Genomic DNA, 13067 nt, shown 5'->3' on the forward strand with positions numbered 1-13067 from the left:
GGTTGGAAGGGACCAATGAAGATTATCTAGTCCAACCCCCTACCAAGTAGGATCACCTACAGCACAAACTCAAGAAGCTCTAAGAATGTAATTCCACGTATAAACATTCAGTAGTCTCTAAACATAGTAGCCCAAAACAATACTGAAATTTATCAGTAGGTAATCCAAGTTTCTAAAATACTGAACATCTGAAGATTTTTCAAGGGAAATCCAGAATGCACAGCAGAATCTAACCAGTTGTGAAGATTTGTTCTCCCTCCTTATAACTAGGTAGCAACTTCCAGCACCTTGACAGCTGCCTATACGTGTTTTGAGTCATAAAGAACAAGGGTAAAAGTCACTGAAGTTAATCACAATTTTACATTTACTTGAAGAAATTTCAGATTTCATCCCAAGTAAGGCTAATGGCTAATTCAATATACTTGTTTTTAGAATAATATATTAGGAGAGTAGAAAACAATGTAGACTATCAAGAGAAACATTCAGAACCTCTACCACCTGCTGTGGTAGTGGATATTAAAACAAATAGTGATATTCCCATTGCTGAGAGTTATAAAGAGTTGATATTCTTGGTAGGTAAGACGGAAACCAAAGAATATTATTTATGAAAAATGCATGTAATGATCTAATTCTTTTGTCAAATTATATGGTAAATATACAAGTAATAACAAGACTTGCAATCTTTGGCTAATTATTCAGTGGTAATCTATGGACATCTTCCTTCTGTTTCATCAGAAAATACAACTTGGATTAATAGGGAGGCATACAGGAGGAATTGCAGTTAAGTGGTACTTGACTGTACAAATGATCAAGGTTTTATTTTTGACCAAAAATGAAACTCCTGTTTTTCTTAGAAGGAAAGAAACTTTCACGTGAAGTGCTTCTATGTATCTATTAAAAGCAAATCTACTGATTTTATTAAATTAAATATGGTTAAAAATAGCTCAAATTCAGGACTACTCAGGATAGTTGTGGATAAGACAGGAATCTTCTTGTCCAGGCTCTGAAGCAATCATAGATCTGTTTTATGATTATGAATATGCAATGCCATACTTCACTTGCAAGAGTGTGAAAATCCTTCTGAAGCTCTAGTACCCACACACATATGTGCCTATAAAGAAAGTCTTGAAAGGACTTTTCTTTATTCAAAATAAACAGATTTTCTGGAAAACAAACAAACAAATATTTGACAGTTTATTTGCCTGCTACTGAAAACATCATGCAGCCTAGTAGCAAGCAGAGAGAGCACACACTGAAAAAACAACAAAAAAAACCCACCAAAAAACAGAAAGTATATTTTTTCCTACAAAAACAAGGAGTAATAAAAGCTGTTCCTTATGGTTTTTGTTTCATTCCAGATCTTAAACTCAACCTACTACTAAACTTATTTTCATTTCCAGTGATATCCCAAATGCCAGAAGGAAGGGGTTTTAAAGATTCATCAGAATCAAGGTATTATTTGCTGTGTGAAAAATGTTGTGCTTTTGTCAAAGGAAGACAAACACTGATACCTACTTTTGCAATCAACTTTTTACTGTGTTTTAGAAGAAATTTCTAAGGATGAGTCAGGGAAGTTAAAATAAAAGGGGACAAAAACCAACCAAGTCAAAACAAAACAAACAAAACAAACAAACAAACAACAGAAAAAAAACCCACAACCAACCAAACAAAAAACAAATGGAGTATTTAATTCCATATTATCTTATCGTATATATTTTTAGTAATTTTCTAGGCAAAACAAATAGATTAAGCCTCAGAGGATTCTTACCTCCCAATTGGGTACCTGGCAATCACAATACAAGCAACTCCTTTCCAGAAGGCACTTGTGGATTCACTGGTGATCTTACAAACCAGAAGATGTATATATTCTCATCAGCCAGTCGGCCAGCTGAGGGGCAGATGGGGTATCTCAGCCTGCGAGGAAGGCTAAACATTTTGTGCTGCCTTTCAGCACTCAGGTCAAAGAAGCCAGAGACAGGAACTACTGTGTTATGTAGGGAAGTTTGCAATAGGTAGCAGAACAAAGAAGGGAAACAAGATGACAAGCGGGAGGAGGTAAGGGACATCGTGGTTCATTTGGAAATGGAAATAGAGTGACATAATACTTTACTGCCCCAGAGTACCACATGGTGTGGTATGTGATCTGATGGTGGTATTTGGGCTCTATAATGACTCACCTCTTTGTTTCATTAGAGTATTCTGGATCTATTTGCTCTTTGAAAACACAATGAGTTTATCTGCTCCTAGTGTCTACTTCTGGGGAACTTCCCAGGAAGTAATAGTGGAGGAGTTAAATTTCTTCAGTTTTATTCTCTGCTCTGATAGGTGTTTACCTGTTTTCCAAAAAGAGATCCAGGAATTCCTCCTTTTGGTTTTGATTCTTTTTATGAGACTGAAAAGGTGTATTTTTAGACTCTACTTTAACTCACCTTTATCCATTTGCCTTTTAGCTATGGTTTTAAGGGAGGTTAACCCTGTCACTGGAGAGCAAGTTTTACTTATTTCCATTTCAGTTCCTATGACCTTTCTTCAAGTAAGTTTACAGCAAGATACCATTTTTATTACCATGCCATTTTCATCCTGATTGTCCATTTCTCACAGCAAGGTGGTCCGTTTTCCCTTGCAGACTCTCTGAATGGTTGGAGCTTTGTCCTCCTCTTGATCTTTGTAGTCCATGCCAAGTGCTGAGAGATTTCTGCAAAGTCATCTGCATAGTCATCTGTGTTTATTGCATCTTTTCTCAGACACCAAACATCCTTCTTCTCCCTTTATGTTTGTTTGTTTGTTTGTTTGCTTTGTGTTGATCTTTGAGCTTTACATGTGTACATCTCAGTTCTTTTCTGTTCTGCAAAATATTTTTTTTTTCAGTACAGTGATGTGATAACTGTTTGCTCTCCATTAATTTCAAAATGAAATGTATGACTTAGATTGCTCTGTGAAGCCTAAAAGCTGTATAGAAATAGGCTCTTGATATGTATAAGATAAATACGGGAACTGGATATCCTAATATGTTCTCTCTGAGGTTCTGGGTTTTCTTTTACTTATTCTGATTGTAAATAGTCTGACATTCTAACATCATTTATACCTCAAAGTATTATCTCCGTTTCTGCAGCTGACTGGTACAGAAATTATGGGCAAATTGCATAGAGGTCATACATGTAAAGATGCTTAAGGTGCTAAGTCCTTTTGTAAAATCTTTATGCATCTAGCATTACTCATCATTTGTCTTTTTAGGCTATTTGGATTATAAACTCTACGGAGAAGGAGTGCTCTCTCCACTTGCATATACCTGGAGTACTGGCCACATTGAGATATATCCTGGTATCATCCAAGCAGTGTCTGGGCTCTGATGTTACACAGAAAGTAACAGCACATTTATATACACTTTCAAGTTTTATTTATTTATTTATTGTTTATAAACAATCATGTATATATGTATGAAGCTACTTTTTTCCTACTGGAAGTTGTGTATACTTGATATACATCAATTAAGAGACAAGTGATTATTTTGAAGAAAAAAATATTCTTAACCATAGAAAGAGCAGGGGACCCAAAAAATACATATTAAATAACATCCTTTCATTTTAGCTTTCAAATGGTCAATTGTGGAGATCAGAACGTGTGAAATATGAAGTGCTTCCAAAACATTAGCTATGAGTTTGAGTGCTTTTTATTTTGTTACCTGCAGGTCAAAATGGGCAGTCACATTAAGATTGAAAACAGAGAAACCCTAGCACTGGTGTTCTTGCAATTTGGCATATGTTGGGTGAAAAATCAAAGAAAACATTTGTATATTGTCAAGATGTCTGAGTAGGAGATGCAGGTGCAGACCATCAATATCATACAGTATTACCTTTGAACTGTAATAGTATAGAACTGTTACAAGCATGTAATAAAAAGATACGGACTTCAGTCTGTATCTAAAATACAAAAGGTACTGAATAGAGGCTGTTTTCATAGCATAATTGCAGCTGTTTTCAAGCAAGCTATAACATGATAAGGAGGAAAAATTCAGTGTCGGTAATATAATTGGGTATCATATATCAGTGTCTCTTAGCAACAACCCAGTAATATTCAGTGAAGGCCATGCTCAAATGGAGTAATAAATAACAGCAGAGAATATTTTCAATGAATGGTTACACTTCAGATTTTTCCTTCTTTGAAAAAATGTGGATGTTAAAAAACCTTTCTGCTCTAGGTTGGAAACATGAATCACTGGGTTGTTCTGTTTTGTTTTCAAAAATCTGGTTATAATTCAGCTGTGATAGTGTTCACTAAGCTAAACACAACTTGTTTCAAAATATTTTCTTTATCTTTTTATACAGGTAGGTCTTCTGTCCGGCCAGGAATCCTGTCTTTCAGCCTCTGAGATCTCTCTCAGGTAAGACTCTTGTCTTGTAATGCACGCATAGTGGTGAATGGGTATCTGTATAAACCATCATTTAAAGGTAGAAATATATATATATATTTTTCCTATGTTGAAGATGTGTCATCTCAGATATACTCACAGCCCTTCTACCTCAAAGTTCAACTCATTTCCAAAAGCAGATAAACTTCTAATGTTCCAGCACCAGAGGGGAATGGATTCAATCAAACAATTAAAAACAGAAAATGCCAAAGAGCAGGAAACTATGAAAAATTGCTACTGAAACCCTGAAATTATAAGTTACATTTTTATAGCCTTATGATTCTTTATTCGTTGCCCCAAAGTCAAAAATTATGAATTAAAGTATATAATAATAATAAAATATAAAGTATATATAAAAAGTAAATATAAATAAAATACAATATAAAATATAAAGTATATATATAAAGTAAATAATAAAATATAAAGTATATAATAATAATAAAGTATGAATTAACACTATTGTAACAGCAACTCGGAAATGATCAGAAGTAAATTCCCTGCTGCCGTTCGCAGATATGTGACTTTATAACAATTTGTGTTACCTGAACCTCTCACCCCTGCTTGGTCAGAACTCTTGAGAAAATCCATCTTCTGGAAATTTTCCTGCCTGATGTACTTTGCTTTTAAGGGATATTGCTTTAGCTTTTCTTTTTTCTTTCCAGTCCAAGTGTTAGATAGATCACATACTCTTACTTCTTTTAAAATATTAACATTTTGTGAAAGGGGAGCATAAGTATAAAAATGATTGGACTTCGATCAAAGAGTGAGCCTTCCCTTGTCAGAACAAATGGTTAATACACATATATACCGTTTACTTCAAAAGGATTTTTCCAGTGTTTTAACACACATTTAAGGTCCTGCAGAACAGCTTATCATCTGAAACAGCTGCGTTCTCTGTTAAGGCGACAAAGCAGGTGACACTTGAAAGTAGATGACAACGTAGCGAAAAATTGAGAAGTATTGACCATAAAGACAGTATGTCTCCCTACAACCAGTGATCTGTATGCATGTTCGTTCACACAAGCGATTTACTTCACTACCAGAGTCACAGCATCTCAGATTTCTCAAAGGTGTGGAAACATTAAACTTGGCAAGGCAACATTTCTATCTCAACAGGCCACTGAAGGTTTTCCCTGGAGTGGAAAACTAACCAAAACAAATAGATTCTTTCTATTAAGAGCCATTCCCAAATAACATATTTTTGGCCAGGGCCTCTGGGCCAGTCTCTGCATTGACAACACCTCCACTCACAAGAGATAAAATCCTGATGTCATTCTGAGAGCATTCAAACACTGATTGCAAAGCTAACTGGGTCTGCAAATTCTGTGAGCGAAAAAACTTATTTTCCTAACTCCTCAAAACAAAATAGAAACAACCAAAGAAAGTACTCCCGTAGATGAACCCACAGCCTCGCGTTACACTCTGGAACTGATCCCCTCACCAAGGCCACAATAGGGCTTGTTGACATAGGTGGGTGCAGATAGGGCATCTCTCGCTCACCCCCCTCCAGCCAGGTGGACACAGACTGGCTTTGGGCAGGAAACCTTAAACTCCAATAATCATGCCACCAAGCCCAAGGCAATATTTGTCCCTTTCAAGACTTTTAGTTCAGGTTCAGCAGTGCTCTAGCATTGCTGTACAACTTCTGAACGGGAGCCAGCTTCTATCTGTCAGGCCCCGAGCGGGCAGGGGACAGACACACAGCTCTGCAGCTGCTGCTGGAGGCAGGCCATGGGTCCCACCCACTGATGCACAGTTGAGGTAGGAGGACAGAGCTTTCTATACAGGCTCAGGCTACAAAACGTGAACCTAACTGTGGTCAGCACTGGAGGCCGCAGAGGAAAGCACGAGAAATCTGAAGCTGGCATTTCTAGAGCAGTGGACCCACTAGAAAACTTCATCTTATGGGCTTGGCCGGTGGAATAGGAGGGACAAACATTTCTTACAGTGCTTGTGACAACCCACGCTGAACTGTTGTGCTGCCCTGATGTGCTGCCCTGAGCGGCACAGATGGTGACTGCCTGTATCTGTCTTTCCTATCTTCCATTCTAAAATGCTCTTTTTCACTCTCTTCTGCACTGCAGACAGTTATAGGAGAGAGGTCAGAGGGAGGAAGTTTTAACAAACCTGCAGAGCACAAAGTATCTGTACAATCAAAATATACTTTTTTCATGTCATCCAAAATGATAGAGGAAGCTGGCAAGGCATGCCTTTAAATTCTTTTCCAAGGCCATTCTATGATATGCCTATAAATCCAACATTTAGAATGGATTAGAATATTATTTTTCCCTTTCTTCACTGAAAGTTTTCTTTTGGAAAAATCATTTTAGATTTATTTTTGCACAAAATAGATCAGCAGCAAAAAATGCAAAAGCAAATGTGATGTGGTACTTATGACTTGGAAAAGAAACCTAAATGAATTGTAGACTAGATACAAAAGCATTAGTCTGCTAGATGAACAGCACAAGCAACCTTTTAGCTATCTCATAATTGCACTCTGCTTTCCACAGGGTTAACTGTGCTTAAATAGATGGTGTGATGATATTGCATATGAAGGAATAAATTGGGTATTCTGTTAATCACATCGTGGTAAATGATTTTCTCTAAATCAGTTTCTGGAGATACATCAGTGTTCTTTCCAAGACTTCGCCAATTTTGAACTAACCCAGTAACACACTGGAAATCTTGCAGTCTGTGTTTAAGTCCATGGTGTGGCTGCACAGGTATGACTTGTTTGATGGAGGTAAACCCAGTGCTTCCAGGAAGGGTCCGTGTTGAAACATCAAATGTGTTTGGGACTACTACAGATTTCTTTGCTCAGTCAAACCAGCAGCTCTCTGTAAAACCCTGGCTGCATTGCTCTATAGAAATCTTTAAACTAACATTGATAGTCTATTTACAGTTCATCTTAACTATACAAAAACTGCAGTCTCTCCACACACTGAGCACAGGAGTACCTGGGTTTCATGGGTTTCATGACAGTGTTGTGGTTGGCCTGTTCAATCTAATACCTCAACTACATTATTTATTTCTTTGCTTGTTTATTTATTTATTTTAGACATGAATTTCCCATTTTCAAAACTGGTTTCTTTGGCATTTAGAATCTGAGTTAATTAATTCCTTTGGGCTCCTTTCTGTGTTAGAAAGAAAATGAGTAGAAGTAGAAAAAGGGAAAAGGGAAATTTTATTTGCGAGAAAGTAAAAATAAGTTCTTCTGGTTTCTACCAAATTCAAGGAAAACCCAAAATTTCATTCTGAATCAACACAAAAGGATTCAAAATCCACATCACAAACATAATATTTCATTTATTCTCTTGAATACTTACACTTTTTATTAAAAAAAAAAGTTTTTTCATTAAAAAATGATCAGTTTGTAAACATGTCATTTCAAATTGAAAAAAAAAAAAAGAAAAAATGCTTTTTGAAGAGGTTGTAGTCAGATATTTCATTTGCAGCAATTTCAAAATTTCCTCCATGTTTCTTTTTCTAAACCAAATGTTTATTGAATTAATCTTATTTTCACAAATATTTCAACTCTGTTTTTGCTTAATTAACTATTAGAAACAGAATTAAAATGATTCACCTGTAGCTACGAATGAACCTTGATCTCTGTAGGCATTCCAACTATGTTGGGTGGGATGTCAGTTAACTTGTGTTTACCTGAAGCTTGTTATTTTTCCAAGTGTTGAAAAGTCTGATATATTTAGAATTGCTCAGTCCCAAAGAGCTTCATTCTATTAGAGCTCTAACCTTAGCTCTATTTATAGTTTCTTTGGTTATACAATAGAATCTCTTTGAAAGGCACCTGTGTAAAAATAAAAGTGAATTCTTGGGAAATATTCACACATTACACAAGTATACCAAAAATGATGTCAGATCATTGTCATGCTTTTGTAATCATCAAATCTGTTGAAAATTTCGTAAGCTCTACCCTCAAGTACTGTGTGCAGTTTTGGGCCCCATGTTGTAAGATATAAAACTATTAGAGAGCATCCAAAGGAGGGCTAAGAAGAATGTGAAGGATCTGGAGGGCAAGATGTATGAGGACTGGCTGAGGTCCCTTGGTTTGCTCAGCCCAGAGCAGAGCATGCTGAGGGGAGGCCTCATGGCGGCCTGCAGCTCCCTCACGAGGGGAGCGGAGGGGCAGGCGCTGAGCTCTGCTCTCTGGGGACAGCGACAGGACCCGAGGGAACGGCATGGAGCTGGGACAGGGGAGGGTCAGGCTGGGGGTTAGGGAAAGGTTCTGCACCCAGAGGGTGCTCGGGCACTGGGACAGGCTCCCCAGGGCAGTGGTCACGGCACTGAGCTGCACTGAGTTCAAGAAGTGTTTGGACAATGCTCTCAGAAATATAGTTTGTTTTTTCGGGTGGTCCTTTGGGGACCGAGGAGTTGGCCTCAATGATCCTTGTGGGTCCTTTCCAACTCAGGATATTCTATGATTCTATGATTCTAACTTTGACTTAAGTGATATGTTGGCCTTATTTATACTCTTGTATCCAATGAGGCCAAATTGATGAAAATGACTTTTAGCACGTGCAGTCCTAACACTGCAGCTTGTACAACTCCTAACGGAGTTCCTAAAAGCCACTCGTCTGCATTTTACCGGCCTTCGTGAAGTTGGCCTTAAAATTTGTTACAAATCTTAGCAATTGGAATATGCTTTCAATACACCAGGGTCTGAGAGACATTCAACTATGAATCCTTACATTAACGCATAGTTTTCTTAGGCTGAGGCTTGGAATGACTATTGAGACTTGTCCCACAGCTTACTAACCACTTGAACAACTAGGAAGTTATATCAGATGATGGTACTCAGGTTATTTTGTGAAGTAATAATCAGATTATTAAGAGGCTAAAATAAGGGTTCAAACACCTATGCTTGTTTTGGTTATTGCCTTATAAAACATAAATAAGAAGGTTAGTTTTTTCAGAGCAAAATAATTTGGATTAAAATGATAAATCCTGTTTTATCTTAATAAAAACCCAAGTAATGCTATACAATTAGAAGACTACTTGTCATGTTTAGCAAGCTGGTATCACATTTATCTAAAATTCAAAGTTATTTCCGTAGTGCATCCAGCATGACAGGGAAGAATCAGTAACCCAATGTAGAAGACAGTCATTGCCCCAATTGCAATGAATCAAGAGATAAGAAAGAATACAGGAACATTACAATGAGAGAATTAAAGAAAAGAGTGGAGTAGACTGAATAGAGAAATATATGTTTTTGTCATTTCTAACTGCTTGTAGTGTTCAAGAAAATACAGTAACAGTGGCAGGATATTTCAAATATTTAGCATTAGCCTTATGAATAAATGAGTTTTTTTTTTTTTTTATCACAGGTTTCATATTTCAGGTTACAATAATCTGTAGTTGATGAATGTCAAAGACACCTGCTGTATTGTTGGTTAGCTTTTCATAGAAATAACAATTTTGTCACTTTATATGAATTAGTCAACCCAATTTAAATACACTACCTTCCTAATTTTAGAGGAAACAATTGCAGTTCACCTTCTAATTTTGCCTGAATATTCAGGAAATTGTGTTATACTGGCCTGTGCTTACTCTTGGAAAAAACAAAATTGGTAGCAGTATATATCAGTGTAATTAATAGATTTGTAGTGCTTATGGCTTTCAACAAATGTCTGCTACTCTTGACAGCGTGTGCTCCATGAAGAAATCAGTCACTCTTGACCTGAAGATATATTTTTCACTACCTACAAATGATGGGACTTGGTGGAATTAGTAGGCAGAATCTTGATGACATTTTCATATGTAATTTGTTCATATATATACATATATACATTTGATAATGCCTCTGAGTTTGCAGGTATTCAAGCCTTCTGAGGGACATACTATAATTCCATGCCTTAAGAAAAAAATACTTTCACTGAATTTAGTGTGAGAAGTTCTCTGAAAGAAAGATTGTATTCAGAGTTACTAAATTTGTGCTTTTCATTAATACTAATGGAGCAAGTCTGAGATCTGAAACTTTGCTCATTGCCAGCATGTACCATCTCAGTGTAGTGAAAACTGTCACTTCAAAATACTTGAGAATGTTTATTCTTCATGGAAGAAATCTACATGGATATATATATATATATATATATTTTCCTGAAATTTTGTATTTGTGACTATGGCTTAGCATGCATTTATGGAGCAGTGGGTTATTAATGAACTGCTACAGGCAGCACAACAGCCTGTGAAGTGCTGAGTGTCTCCTGAAACTTGCTTCTTGAAGGTGCTGCAGGAATAAAGATGTGCTGTCTAAATGTTTCTTTTCTAGAGCATAGTTCAGAAGGAGATGTGCAAGGATGGAAGGACCCCCAGGGTGATAGCTGAGCTGTTGGGCCGCTCTGGTAGCATGGTCCCTCTCAACATGGTCTCTCTCACGTGGGGCTGCCCATGGCAGTGTGGTCTCCCAGCTTCTCTGCTGCACCAGGTTCTCAGGGGGCTTCCAGTCCATGGGACAAGATGTCGGCAACTCACTGCGCCTGGCCTGTGGGGCTGACCAGCCGAACCATGGCCTCACAGAGAGCTGTCTCTGTCCCCTGCCTTCCCCCTGGTGACTTGTCCTGCTCCTGTGCAGTAAAAAAAGCTCAGGTTCAAAACTTCAAGGAACTTGGCAGCTGCTGAGCTTCAGGGATCTTCTTTGTGGAAGGCTTCCAGTAGAACAGCCATGCTGGGTCAAAATGAGGGCCTGCCAACCCAACCCAACCCAACCCAACCCAACCCAACACAACCCAACACAACACAACACAACACAACCCAGTACCAGTGTCTCATGTGCTGTACACCAAGCACAGGTTCTTCTCCTTGTACTTCATGCCCAGAGCTTGCTACTGTTATTTACAAAACCACAATGTGAGGTACATTTTTAGAGGTAAGAAAGCTCACTGGAGGTGATTTATGCATGACTTGAAACTTGCAGTCTCATATTTTTTATGATTAATTCCCCGTTTTTATGATTATCTCAATAATGGCCCTTATTATTACATATGAATGCAGTTGGTAGGCTGCGAGCAATCACAGCATTACTGTCAGCAAAGCAGCCCTTATTTGTGTGCCATGGGCTCCTCCTGAGCATACAATACTACAATAAGTGATTCTCTGGTATCCCTTTGTGTACCTCAGCAGGTACCAATCTCATTTCCATTTTATGCTCACCTGTGTGAGTCACAAAGCAAGTACATCCAAGGTCCTGGGCTCTATTGATGAATATACATACTAGCCTAGCATTATTTTACCATCCTAATGTATTTTTCTACAGTTCTGTTATTCCTTCAGCCAGGCACTTCATGGTTTCAAGCTTTTGCAGTAATAAATTGATTACCATTTATAAGGCCCTCTCTGTTGCTTGGAGACAAATGCCTATAAAACACACCTAGAGGAGGTTTCTTCAGTTGTACCTCCTTTGCCCAGTTCCTGTTCTATTCCTGTTCAAGCACAGCTGGAAGCAGCTTGTATGACTATACACTTGTTTGACTGATAGATCATGTCACTAAGGTCTACAATTGAAAATCATTTGCTATTCCTAAACAGATTAGGGTGTTTAATATTTGGAGGCTTCAGCATGTTTAGGTATGTGTTTGCGCACGTGGTCAGAATGAGATGAAGCAGTAATGTGAATTATTGTGCTGAGAAAAGTTTACGATTATAGCAGGATTCAGAAAAGGAACTTCAGACTGATGCCTGGCTGTGTTTCACAAAGGGAGCTATGACTTGCTACAGTGGTCACATTACTGGCAAGTATTACATTCCAGGGCAAATATCCTCTTTAATTTTATGTATGAAATCTGATTTGTTCTATGGTAATTCTTTAAATGTAAATTAAAGATACAAAGAACCAGGTCTATCATGTATCCATATACTTTCAACAAGTTTAAACATGACAGATCTGTGCCAGCAGTATAAATTAATGTTGTCTTCCTTTTTTTTTTTTCTAACACAAAAGTCTATCCAGCTTCAATTGCAGCTTTCACTTAGAACAATGGATTAGTTCATTTGTATGTGTGCAATGCTGTCATCAGTTTAAATATTGTCTGTTTTCATAACAAGAAACATTTTTATCCTTCTGACCTCCTGTTCTTCCCAGGACTATGAATATGCAATACCCAGACTCACTGAGATAATTGGAGTAATTGGCTCTAGCGTGGTTGTTTAGCTGAGAAGGCATATACAAGGATCAGGTATGCATATTCTCCCTACATAAGCTATAGCACAAAATAATATGAAATATTCAAGCAGTATAGATGGTAAAAGAAATGCCCCTTGAAATAACTTTGAACATTTCTTTGAACTTTATTTCTAACATATATGGATATGAACAGAAATATTATAGAAACAAAAACATACATTAATGTTTCAAACTTTCAGAAAAAATAAAAATATGTTATTTGAAGCTCATGGTATTTTGAGAGAGTTCAAGACAACTTCAGAATAAGTCCAGACAATACTTCAGCTGTTAAAAATTAAAAGAAATAATAAATAAATAAAAATCTGATGTGCAATGTGGGTTTGCAGCATCTGTAAAGTATCTCGAAAAGAGTTTCTAAAATAGTTCTCTTAATGGAGAACTTCATTTCATTCTGCAGTTTCATCGTCATTTATGGTTCCTGAAAGAGTAGTTAAGAAAATATGTTGGTGCTCATTATATAAT

General features: G+C 37.2%; 1 long non-coding RNA gene across 1 annotated transcript; it reads left to right on the forward strand.

Annotated features, from left to right (window-relative positions):
* Positions 1–1118: 1118 nt before the first annotated feature.
* Positions 1119–12862, forward strand: LOC106036378 (uncharacterized). Its single transcript, XR_010827855.1, has 4 exons — positions 1119–1452; positions 3235–3363; positions 4326–4381; positions 12504–12862. It is a non-coding gene; the product is annotated as an uncharacterized lncRNA (long non-coding RNA).
* Positions 12863–13067: the final 205 nt, after the last annotated feature.

The sequence above is a fragment of the Anser cygnoides genome, chromosome Z (assembly GCF_040182565.1).
Source record: "Anser cygnoides isolate HZ-2024a breed goose chromosome Z, Taihu_goose_T2T_genome, whole genome shotgun sequence".
Taxonomy (NCBI): domain Eukaryota; kingdom Metazoa; phylum Chordata; class Aves; order Anseriformes; family Anatidae; genus Anser; species Anser cygnoides.